A 12,596-nucleotide genomic window follows, 5' to 3' on the forward strand; every position below is an offset into this window, starting at 1 on the left:
CCATCTGCAATCCTTCTGGTAGCGTATCCATAGAGTTTTCTTGGCAAAAATACAGAAGTGGTGTACCTGGTAAAAATAAAAAGTGGTTTACAATTGCCTTCTTCCTTGAATTAAATTTGGGTCGCTGCCCTTGACTCTTTCCTATGCCACTGCTGCCCAGCATAGATGAGTTTTGACTTGTAGCAGATTGCCTTCCACTCACTAGCCACTGCCCAAGCTAAGAGTGGAATGGAATGGACAGGCCTGTGCTTGACTCTCCCTCCAGTAGTCGAGAGTGATAGAGTACTGGAAACTCTCCATGTGCGACCCGGAGAAGGGGATTGATTGATTACGGGGTATCAAAAACTGGTGAGGATTAAGTCCATACCATTTCCAGGTTAATAATACTTACATGTAATAACTATGTTGGTCCTGAGAGCCACAGAATCCAAGACCTGGCCCTTACAGAACTTTCCCCAAAGAAGCAACGTGGCCTGGGAGCACTGGCCTGGGAATCATAGGACCTGGCTTCTAATACAGGCTGTGCCACTCGCCTGCTGTGTGACCTTGGGCAAGTCATTTAAATTATCTGTGCCTCAGGTCCCTCATCTGCAAAATGGGGATTCAATGTCAATTCTCGCTTCTACTTAGACTGTGAGCCCCTTGTGGGACCTGAATTTCTTGTATCTACCCCAGTGCTACATTGTGGTCCTTGGAACATAGTGAGGATTTAACAAATACCACAATTATAATACCTTTTATATTCAATACCTTTCATCTGTCATTTCATCCTGAAGTTTTGTAAAATTCAGCCAAAATGAAGTCTCCTTCACAGAAATAAAAAATAAAATGTGTCACCTCCCCATATGATACTGATTGGTTAACATCCATTTTTACAAGTGGGAGGGAGGAGAGAACCAGGGTTCAACCAGATTTAAAAAGCAAAAGTCAGGGAGGTATTATAATCCTCTCGCTCTATTGTCAATTTGAGGAGGCAATCAGATTTCCCATTCCATTTTAAGCTTATGAAAAATGTTCCAGCACCATTCAGAAGACCTTTCAAATCAGATAATGTAGTTCCTAGAACCACGGAATGGGCACTGCCTTAAAAGGACCATATCTCTCTCTGTGGGATTGTTTCTAACAAACACCGTTCTGAATCGAACTGGTAGAATGACTGCTTTGATATACCAAGCCCTTCTAGGTGTGACTGAAAGTTTGTTGGCAACAGTTCACGGAAAGCAAGCACACAATAACCACAAGAGAGATTTTCCATTGTCCGTGCCTGGACACCGTAAAACTGAGAATTCTTCAATCAGAGAAAAACCAATAACAGGAATTGTAAGAAGATGGAATCGACAGGGTAGTATGGAATTGCTAAGGGCAGAGAATTTCCTTGACTTACCCCACTGCGTTTGTAAAAGTTACTAAAATTTCTTTATTCCACACTCCTTAGTTCCTCAGCTCATTCTTTCAGTGCCATCAAGGTGGAATCTAATCAGAGGCAAGGACCGGTGAATAGAGCACAGGCCTGGGAGTCAGAAGGACCTGTATTTTTATTCTGTCTCCACCACTTGTCAGCTGTGTGACCTTTGGCAAGTAACTCCACTTCTCTGGGCCTCAATTACCTCATCTGTGAAGTGGGGATTAAGACTGTGAGTTCTATGTGGCACACGGACTATGTCCAACCTGATTAGTTTGTATCTACCCCAGCGCTTAGTACAGTGTCTGGCACACAGTAAGCACCTAACAAATACTAATAAAAAATCTTTAACGTTTCTATTTCCTGGCAATTGACATCAAATTGTTCCTTTTCAATCAAAAGACATAGCTCATAATTTTATATCATGAATATGAGAGTGCATAATAAAGATGTGGTGATCAGTTTCATTTGAAATGTTCATTGCTGAATTCTGACAAATCAGGGTGAATTTGCACACCAACCTACTAACCACTGGCACCATGAGAAAAATATTATATCAGAGAAAATAACTTAGCATAATTAATAAGGTTAAAACTACAGAAATGACAGCATTATTACTGCAAACCATTCAACTTCTCAAAAATCAAATAGAGTTTTCTTTAATCACTTTGTTATAATCTTTGTTCATTCATTAATTTAGCAGGCATTTTATATGAATATTCTATGAGTAATTTTGTTTATATTTTCACAAATTAGGGTGCTCCTTGTAATCATTTCCTGTGACTCCATGTAATCTATCCATGGTTTGGGAGTTACTCAAATAATGAATAGTTCTTAAAAACATTTGCCACTCAAATATAAAATAAGAGTGTAAAGAAGGCAGTCAGAATCAGAATTTGTTACATGTTTTTAATCCTGAACAAAAGAAAATACCCAGGGTTTAGAACAGTGCTTGGTACATAGTAAGCATTTAACAAATTCCATAATCATTATTATTATTATTGTCAAATATCAAATTTTCCACCACTTCCAAATGACAAATTTAACAACAAAAAAAGAAAACCCAACTTCATTTTAACAATTATAGTCTGATAGGCAATCTGATTTTATTTTATCTTTGCTTTTTACTAGGACAAAAGAGAACCATCACATTTTGTTGTTATTCTTGCTGTTATTAAAATAAATCAGCTTTGATGAAAAACTTAGAGGGATGAATTAGAAAATATCAAAGATTTCTTGGATGTTTTGTGATTTGATCCAACTCACCTAATAATCTCCCTGGTCTTGGTCCTTAGGGCTAAAACATTAGATTTAAGACAAAAATTTGAATTCAGGCTCATTTTCTACTAAAAAAAAAGCCAGGGTCTTCAGGAATGGTAGCTAGAGCTGCAAGACCAGTATCCAAATGGTCCAAACTAGAGTCATGCTCAGACCAGCTCTGGTTAGCAGGAACTGATTCAGCAGAACACAGGGGGGAAAGTTGTTTCCAAAGTGTTCCTAGTTGAAATATTAAACAATCAGTCTTCCAGAGCTTCTAACTAGATCATCCAATCTGGTCCTTGGACAACTTTCCCTTTCTCTGACTCTAACATAGCATACATAGGAGATACCCTAAAGTGACTTCCCAAAATGTCTTAAAGCTGGGGAATTGAACTTCCAAGAGTAATGGACTCCAATAGGAATAATTTGACGTAGAAGAAATTATAAACAATATTAAATGAGGTAATTTAGAAGTTGACTAACCCTAATCTAAAAAAGAACAGAGAAGAAAAAAGGAGGGCAAATACAAAATGGCCATTTTGGCTTTGATTAGCAGTTCCCATTAAAATGGTTAATAGGAGAAGGGGTTGAAACTGTTTTGTATAAAGTATAGTTTGGGATTATTTATGGATTCTCTGTGGATTTCATTTATTTTTGTCACCCTATCTCTCATTAGCCCAGGAGTATTGGCTGAATCTCTCAATGTCAGTCTCAAAGGGAAAATCTCTGGTACTTTTATTTTCCAATATAGCTCTTCAGTGATGACATAATCATAACATCATCATAGAGAATTTTCTAACCCAGTCAATGAGTGATTGGTACTTATTGTGCACTTCCTAAATGTGAGGCACTGTTCTAAGAAATTGGGAGAGTATCAGAGAAATAAAATGCCCATTCCCTGTCCTCAATAGATAACAATAGAGAAAACTCAAAGTTTAAAAAAGAGGAATCGAGGGAGGAATGAGGAAGGAGGAACATAGTACAATATTCCCACCATGGGAAAGAGGGTTATAGATGAGTGAAGATCCAAACTCCCAGTACAGGTTGAAGGATATTGGGGGATCATCCTGAATTCTGCATCTGCATCTGAGAGGATGCCATGATCAATCAGTTACATTCATTGAGCACTTACTGTGTGCACAGCATTGTTACAGTACTTCAATTTGTACAGCCAGTGTTGTTCATTGGTTTGATTTTAACACAAGGCCTGTGAATTGTGGCTCACTTATTTCTGAGGACACACTGATTTCTCTCTTTTTCAGTTTTTTTTACTCTGGAAAAAGTCCCTCCATGCTATTTAGTGTCTTCAAAGTGTCCCAGAGATGCTCATCACAATCTGAAACCAACCTCTCCTCTTCTTCCTGTAATCCCGGAAAAGAAGAGGTTGTCCAGAAAGGAATGCAGGAACGATTTGAGATCCTGGAGCTAGAAAAGCTTTGGCTAGAAAAGGAGGAGTTGGAACTGCCCTCTAGAGAAGGCTCTAGATAGCCTCTTTATGGTTGGATGAGCGGAGTCCTCTGGTGATGTGGGTTTTTGGGATCACTTAAATCTGGCATCAGGGTCATTGGGAGCCACCAGCCGAGTCAGACTGATATTCAATAACCCTCCCTGTCCCTGTTTCCAAGCTCTTTGCCTCTCTCCAGCTCTTCTCACCACCCTCCACCTCTTATCTGTTGGTCTCTCGGTCCCCTTCTGTCTCCATTGCACTTTTCCACTTTTCCAGTCTTGCCTATTGGAGGTGAGATTCTATCCCACTTTGGTTTGTAAGAAGTATGAATTTCTTCCCTATTAAATTAATCTTTTTACAGCAGACCTATCAATCAATGGTATTTATTGAGAGCTATGTACAGAGCACTGTACTAAATGCTTGGGAGAGTATACCTCATCAGAGTTGGTAGTAATGTTCCCTGCCCACAACGGGTCTACAGTCTAGGTGAGGAGACAGACATTAATATGAATACCTAAATTGCAGATACGTACATAGCTGATGTGGAGCTGAGGGTTGAGCCTGGGGTGAAAACCAAGTGCTCAAAGGGTAAAGATCCAGTAAAATGGCTGCCATTGAGCAAACCCTTCGAAAACCCATAACAGCTTAATAAATTATTCTTAAAACAATGAAAATAAATAATATTGGTGAATAGAACTGCCTTTAAAAGTGTCTTGCAAGTAGGGAATTGGTAGGCAGGGTTTCTATGGGGGCAGGCATAATGACCCAAGATTAAGAGAGGGAGAGAGAAATGGGGGGAAGAGGAGGGAAGAGAAAGGGGTGTGAGGAAGAGAGAAAGGAAAGGAGAGAGAAAGGAAGAGAGAAGGAGAGAGGTGATGAAGGAAATAGAGAAAGTGAGGGCAAGGTACAGGGAAAACTGAAGAGAAGAGGAGGTAAGAAAGGGTGAAGAAGAGGATGAGAAAGTGGGAAGGAAGGAAGAGGGAGAAGTAAACATTCTCTGTCTCTGACGCACACACACACACACACACACACACACAAGTGCACCTACTCTCTCATACTCATTAGTTTATACACATACAATCCCTCCCTTAACCACACACACAGCCCATAAAAGTCATTTTCCCTCAGATAATGTTTCATCACAAATCACCAATCTTCTTCCCACATTATCTTTCATTTTCTCCTCCTTTTATCTTTATAACCCATAGTCTCCTCACGGCATTTTTCATTTCGGTATTTCTCAAACAGCAAAGAATCGGGTTCAGCACAGGGGTGCTGGCAGCCACAATTTTGTCGACGGAAAACATGGTGGAGGGCTGCATGTACATGAAAATGCAAGGTCCAAAAAACAAGATCATCACTGTGATATAGGAGCCACAGGTAGAGAGGGCTCTGTGATGTCCTCTAGGACCTCTTGTCTTTAAGTGGAGTAAGATAATAACATATGAAACAACCAATACAACCAATACCAGGAAGCTGACCACAGACAACATCCCACCATTAGCTGCAATCAGCAAGCTGATAACAAAAGTTTCCTTGCAAGCAAGTTTCACCGGAGGGAGCAGGTCGCAGAAATAGTGGTCAATCACATTTGGTCGACAGAAGGGAAAGCAGAATATGAGGCTAACTTGAGCCACTGAATGCAAGAAGCCACCCATCCAGGCCGACCCAACCAAAAGGCCACACACATGTCAGCTCATGCAGGAGGTGTAGTGCAGGGGCTTACAGATGACAATGTAATGATCGTAGGCCATCACGGTGAGGAACAAAATCGCGGTTCCACCAATGAAATGAATGAAGAATAGTTGAGTCATGTAGTCATTCAGGGAAATCCCTTTCTTTTCAATGCCTAAGTCTAGAATTAGTTTGGGAGCAGTTGTAGAGTAACAGATCTCTACAAAGGATAGATAGCTGAGGAAATAATACATAGGTGAGCCCAAATTCTTATAGACATTAACAGTTACTACAATGAGAAGATTTCCCAGAACAGTGGCGTATACAAGAGCAGAAATATAGGAAAACATACTTTCTGCACCACCTTATTTTGAGAAAGCCCCAGAAAAACAAATTCTGTAACATTTTAACTGCCATGAACTCCATTCCATAGGGGAATGCTCAGGATGTTATTAAAGATGTTGACTTTGTAATGACAACAGATTGGGGTTTTGTAGCTCAGCAACAGTTTATGTATCCTTTTCTTCATTTAAGTCCTCCTTGAATTATTTCACTGCCTGAACAAGTTTGATCTTTTTCCTTTTCCTAACTCCATTCCCTGTTAGGGGCTTGAACAACTCAATTTTCTCCAGGAGTTTTCCCTTTTTTTCTATTTGCCTCTTCAGAATCTTCTCCAGAAGGCATTCACCTCTTCTTCTCACTTGTTAACTCTCTCCCTGGGGCCTTTGCTCTCCTGCAATCGCCCTCTCCTTCAACCCACTTATCAACCTCATCCACCATCATGGATTCCGCTCCCACCTTTACCTTAATGATTCCTCAATTCACCTCTTCACTATCACTGTCATCAATGGTATATATTGAGCAATTACTAAGTGCAGAGTGCTATATTAAGCGCTTAGGAGAGTACAATGCAACAGAGTTGGCAGACACATTCCCTAACCACAAAGAGCTTACACCTCTTCATAAATGACTTCTCGTCTTATGTTCATCAGAAGGCCAAATGACCTACATATTTATTTATTCATTCGTTCAATCGTATTTATTGAGCGCTTACTGTGTGCAGAGCACTGTACAAAGTGCTTGGGAAGTACAAGTCGGCAACATATAGAGATTGTCCCTACCCAACAACGAACTCACAGTCTAGAAGGGGGAGACAACAAAACAAAACATGTAGACAGGTGTCAAAACCATCAGAATAAATAGAATTATAGCTATATGCACATCATTAACAAAGTTAATAGAGAAGTAAATATGTACAAGTAAAATGAATAGAGTAATAAATCTGTACAAATATATGCAAGTGCCGTGGGAAGGAGAAGGAGGTAAGGCGGAGGGGAGGATGGGGAGGTGTAGGGGACTCAGTTTGGGAAGGCTTCCTGGAGGAGGTGAGCTTTCAGTAAGGCTTTGAAGGGAGGAAGGGAACTAGTTTTGTGGATGTGTGGAGTGAGGGCATTCCAGTCCAGGGGTAGGATGTGGGCCAGGGGTCGATGGTGGGACAGGTGAGAATGAGGCACAGTGAGGAGGTTGGCAGCAGAGGAGTGGAGGGTGTGGGCTGGGCTGTAGAAGGAGAGAAAGGAGGTGAGGTAAGAGCAGGCGAGGTGACGGAGAGCCTTGAGTGAGGAGTTTTTGCTTGATTCGTAAATTGAGAGGCAACCACTGGAGACTTTTGAGGAGGGGAGTGATACGCCCCGAGCATTTCTGTACAGAGATAATCCGGGCAGCAAAGTGAAGCATAAACTGAAGCGGGGAGAGACAGGAGGATGGGAGATCAGAGAAGAGGCTGATGCATTAATACAGTCGGGATAAAGATGAGAGATTGAACCAGCAAGGTAGCCGTTTGGATGGAGAGGAAATGGCGGATCTTGGCGATGTTGTGGGGGTGAGACCGGCAGGTTTCAGTGACAGATTGGTGAATGAGAGAGTGGAGTCGAGGATGTCACCAAAGTTGTGGGATTGTGGGACTGGGAGGACGGTAGTGCCATCGACGGTGATGGGAAAGTCACGGAGAGGGCAGGACATATTGACATATTGAATTTTACATGACAGGCAGACATCCAGATGGAGATGTCCTGAAGGCAGGAGGAGATATGAGCCTGGAGGGAGAGCAGGGCAGAGATGTAGATTTGGGTGCCATCAGTGTAGAGATGATAGTTGAAGCCGTGGGAGTGAATGAGTTCACCAAGAGAGTGAGTATAGATAGAGAACAGAAGGGGACCAAGAACTGACCCCTGAGGAACACCTACAGTAAAGGGATATGCAGTCATTAGAGTTCAAAAATAAGAGTCCCATGATTCTGACATCTTTAATCCCCGGGATACTGCATTTATCCCCAGTAAGAAACAAAGAGACTGACAAACTTTTTAAATGTGATTTATTACATCTTTATCCAGACTCACCGGAAAAGGAGGAGGTGTCGGTTTCCTTCTCGCCCCACAATGTCGCTTTCGCACTATCCCTCCTCCCCCTTCCCTTTCCTTCCCTTCCTTTGAAGCTCACATTATTCGCCTCAACCACCCCCTCCAGATTCTTGTAGCGGTCATCTACCGCCCTCCCGGCCCCACTTCCAACTTCTTTAACGACTTTGACCCATTCCTCACCTTCCTTCTCTCCTTCTCCATGCCCACTCTGATCCTCGGAGACTTCAATATCCACATGGATATCCCTAACGACTCCTCTACCGCCCGCCTTCTATCTCTCCTTGACGCTACCAACCTCTTCCTCGACCCCACCTCACCCACTCACCAACTTGGTCATACCCTCGACCTCATCATCTCCTACCGCAGCACTGTGTCCACCCTAACCAACTCTGAAATCCCTCTCACTGATCATAATCTTCTCACCTGCCTCCTCACTCACACTCCTTTCCCCTGTAATTCCGTATTACTCCCTCAAAGAGATCTCCGCTCTCTGGACCCCATCCATCTTTCGGAACGCCTCACACCCCACCTCGCCGCCCTCTCCTCTCTACCCAGTCTTGATGATCAGATTACTGCTCTCAACTCTACCCTTTCTACTCAGCTAGACTCACTCGCTCCCCTTTCCCTTCGCCGCTCTCGCACCACTAACCCACAGCCCTGGATCACTGCCACTGTCCGCCTCCTTTGCTCTTATGCTCGAGCTGCCGAACGCTGCTGGCGAAAGTCTAAACACCATGCCAACCTCGTTCACTTCAAGTTTATCCTTTCCTGCCTTAACTCAGCCCTCTCCTCTGCCAGACAAAACTATTTCTCCTCCCTTATTGACACCCATGCCCATCACCTCCGCCAGCTCTTCCGTACACTCAACTCCCTTCTCAGGCCCCTGGTTCCTCCCCCTCCTCCTTCCCTCACCCCCAACGATCTGGCCTCCTACTTCATTAACAAAATTAAATCCATCAGGTCCGACCTCCCCAAAGTCTCTTCCCCCCTTTCTCCATCCCCCCGGCTCTCAACACTCTCTGCTACTATCCCATCCTTCCCAGCAGTGTCCTTAGAGGAGCTCTCCTCCCTCCTCTCAAGTGCTACTCCGGCCACCTGTGCTTCCGACCCCATTCCCTCTCATCTCATTAAATCTCTCGCTCCATCCCTTCTCCCCTCCTTAACTTCCATCTTCAACCGCTCACTCTCCACTGGTTCCTTCCCCTCTGCCTTCAAACATGCCCATGTCTCTCCCATCCTAAAAAAACCCTCTCTTGACCCCACCTCACCTTCTAGTTATTGTCCCATATCCCTCCTACCATTCCTTTCCAAACTCCTTGAACGAGTTGTCTACACGCGCTGCCTAGAATTCCTCAATAACAACTCTCTCCTCGACCCCCTCCAGTCTGGCTTCCGTCCCCTACATTCCACGGAAACTGCCCTCTCAAAGGTCACCAATGACCTCCTGCTTGCCAAATCCAACGGCTCCTACTCTGTCCTAATCCTCCTCGATCTCTCAGCTGCCTTTGACACTGTGGACCACCCTCTTCTTCTCAACACGCTATCTGACCTTGGCTTCACAGACTCCGTCCTCTCCTGGTTTTCCTCTTACCTCTCTGGTCGTTCTTTCTCAGTCTCTTTTGCAGGCTCCTCCTCCCCCTCCCATTCTCTCATTGTGGGGGTTCCCCAAGGTTCAGTGCTTGGTCCCCTTCTGTTCTCAATCTACACTCACTCCCTTGGTGACCTCATTCGCTCCCACGGCTTCAACTATCATCTCTACGCTGATGACACCCAGATCTACATCTCTGCCCCTGCTCTCCCCACCTCTCTCTAGGCTCGCATCTCCTCCTGCCTTCAGGACATCTCCATTTGGATGTCTGCCCGCCACCTAAAGCTCAACATGTCGAAGACTGAACTCCTTGTCTTCCCTCCCAATCCTTGCCCTCTCCCTGACTTTCCCATCTCTGTTGACAGAACTACCATTCTTCCCGTCTCACAAGCCCACAACCTTGGTGTCATCCTCGACTCCGCTCTCTCATTCACCCCTCACATCCAAGCCGTCACCAAAACCTGCCGGTCTCAGCTCCACAACATTGCCAAGATCCGCCCTTTCCTCTCCATCCCAACTGCTACCCTGCTCATTCAAGCTCTCATCCTATCCCGTCTGGACTACTGCATCAGCCTTCTCTCTGATCTCCCATCCTCGTGTCTCTCCCCACTTCAATCCATACTTCATGCTGCTGCCCGGATTATCTTTGTCCAGAAACGCTCTGGACATATTAGTCCCCTCCTCAATAATCTCCAGTGGCTACCAATCAATCTGCGCATCAGGCAGAAACTCCTCACCCTGGGCTTCAAGGCTCTCCATCACCTCGCCCCCTCCTACCTCACCTCCCTTCTCTCCTTCTACAGCCCAGTCCGCACCCTCCGCTCCTCCACCGCTGATCTCCTCACCGTACCTCGCTCTCGCCTGTCCCGCCATCGACCCCCGGCCCACGTCATCCCCCGGGCCTGGAATGCCCTCCCTCTGCCCATCCGCCAAGCTAGCTCTCTTCCTCCCTTCAAGGTCCTGCTGAGAGCTCACCTCCTCCAGGAGGCCTTCCCAGACTGAGCCCCTTCCTTCCTCTCCCCCTCGTCCCCCTCTCCATCCCCCCATCTTACCTCCCTCCCTTCCCCACAGCTCCTGTATATATGTATATATGTTTGTACAGATTTTTTACTCTATTTATTTATTTATTTAATTTATTTGTACATATCTATTCTATTTATTTTATTTTGTTAGTATGTTTGGTTTTGTTCTCTGTCTCCCCCTTTTAGACTGTGAGCCCACTGTTGGGTAGGGACTGTCTCTATATGTTGCCAATTTGTACTTCCCAAGCGCTTAGTACAGTGCTCTGCACATAGTAAGCGCTCAATAAATACGATTGATGATGATGATGATGATGATGATTACAATTTTTACTTGGAGGTTTTAAAACAAAAAACACCTAATTTCAGAAAATACTTTTCTTTTCAAAGCTATTGTACATTTCACAGACCAGGGAAAATGACCCAACACCCACAGAATAGTACTGCAGACTACAGAAACCAATGGGTCAATGTTAGGTGCTTTTTTAATAGCATTTGTTAAGCCCTTACTATGTGCCAAGCACTGTTCTAAGTGCTAGGGTAGATACAAGGTAATCAGGTTTTTCCTCGTGGGGTTCACAATCTTAATCCCCATTTTACTATGAGGTAACTGAGGCACCAAGAAGTTAAGTGGCTTCCCCAAGGTCACACAGCTGTAGGAAGCACCACCATCCTTCCTCTCTCACAGGGATGTCACTTTGTTGTTAATCCTGAGTCCTCTCTCTCTCATTCAACCCACATATTCAGCCTGTCACTTAATCCTGTCATTTCAAACTTCACAATACTGCTATAATCTTCCCTATCGTCTCCATCCAAACTGATTACATGTTAAGACAAATACTTACCTTTTCCCACCTTTATTACTGTATAGCCTCTTCGTTGACCTCCCTGTCTCCTGTCTTTCCCCATTCCAGTTCACATTTCAATCTCCTACGCAGAGAAACTGAAATTCACCAGCTCTACCTAGAACCACATTGAACAGGAAATTTGAGATGTTCTTTAAATGGTTCTAGCTGAAAAGAAATCTTATTATTGAGGGGCAAAGTATTCTTTCCCAATAGTATCAGCAATATTCATCTTAAGCTTATGAGTCACAAAAAAGTCAAGGTTAAAGTAGAGTGGCTACCAGTACACTAGAGAAATCATGCAGATTCATGCAAATACTACTACTACTACTAACAGTAAAGAAAATAGTAATTGTGACATACTATGAGAATCAGCGTGGCTCAGTGGAAAGAGCCCGGGCTTTGGAGTCAGAGGTCACGGGTTCAAATCTTGGCTCTGCCAATTGTCAGCTGTGTGACTTTGGGCAAGTCACTTAACTTCTCTGTGTCTCAGTTACCTCATCTGTTAAATGGGGATTAAGACTGTGAACCCCACATGGGACAACCTGATCACCTTGTATCCCCCCAGTGCTTAGAACAGTGCTTTGCACATAGTAAGCGCTTAACAAATACTATTATTATTATTATTATTATTATTATTATTATTATTATTATTATTATGTGCCAAGCATCGAACTAAACGCTTGGGAATATACAAGACAATCAGGATCAATACAATCCCTGTCCCTCCCAGGATTACCAGGAGAGGACAGTGTCAGTGAAGCCGAGGTAGGATAATGTTTCCAGGAGAAGGAGGTAGTTCACAGTAGGAGGGAGATCAGGAATTGAACTCCTATTTTAAAGAGTAAAGTGAGGCACAGAGAGGTTCGGTGGCTTCCCCAAGGTCACCCAGCATGAAAGCCAGGATTATAACCCAGGGACTCCAGCTTCCGGGTCCATGCTTT

At 43.9% G+C, this 12,596-nt stretch overlaps 1 pseudogene; it reads right to left on the reverse strand.

Annotated features, from left to right (window-relative positions):
* Positions 1–5,275: 5,275 nt before the first annotated feature.
* LOC119921881 lies at positions 5,276–6,189 on the reverse strand (annotated as a pseudogene).
* Between the last annotated feature and the right edge of the window lie 6,407 nt (positions 6,190–12,596).

Source organism: Tachyglossus aculeatus, unplaced genomic scaffold (assembly GCF_015852505.1).
Source record: "Tachyglossus aculeatus isolate mTacAcu1 unplaced genomic scaffold, mTacAcu1.pri SUPER_32, whole genome shotgun sequence".
Taxonomy (NCBI): Eukaryota; Metazoa; Chordata; class Mammalia; order Monotremata; family Tachyglossidae; genus Tachyglossus; species Tachyglossus aculeatus.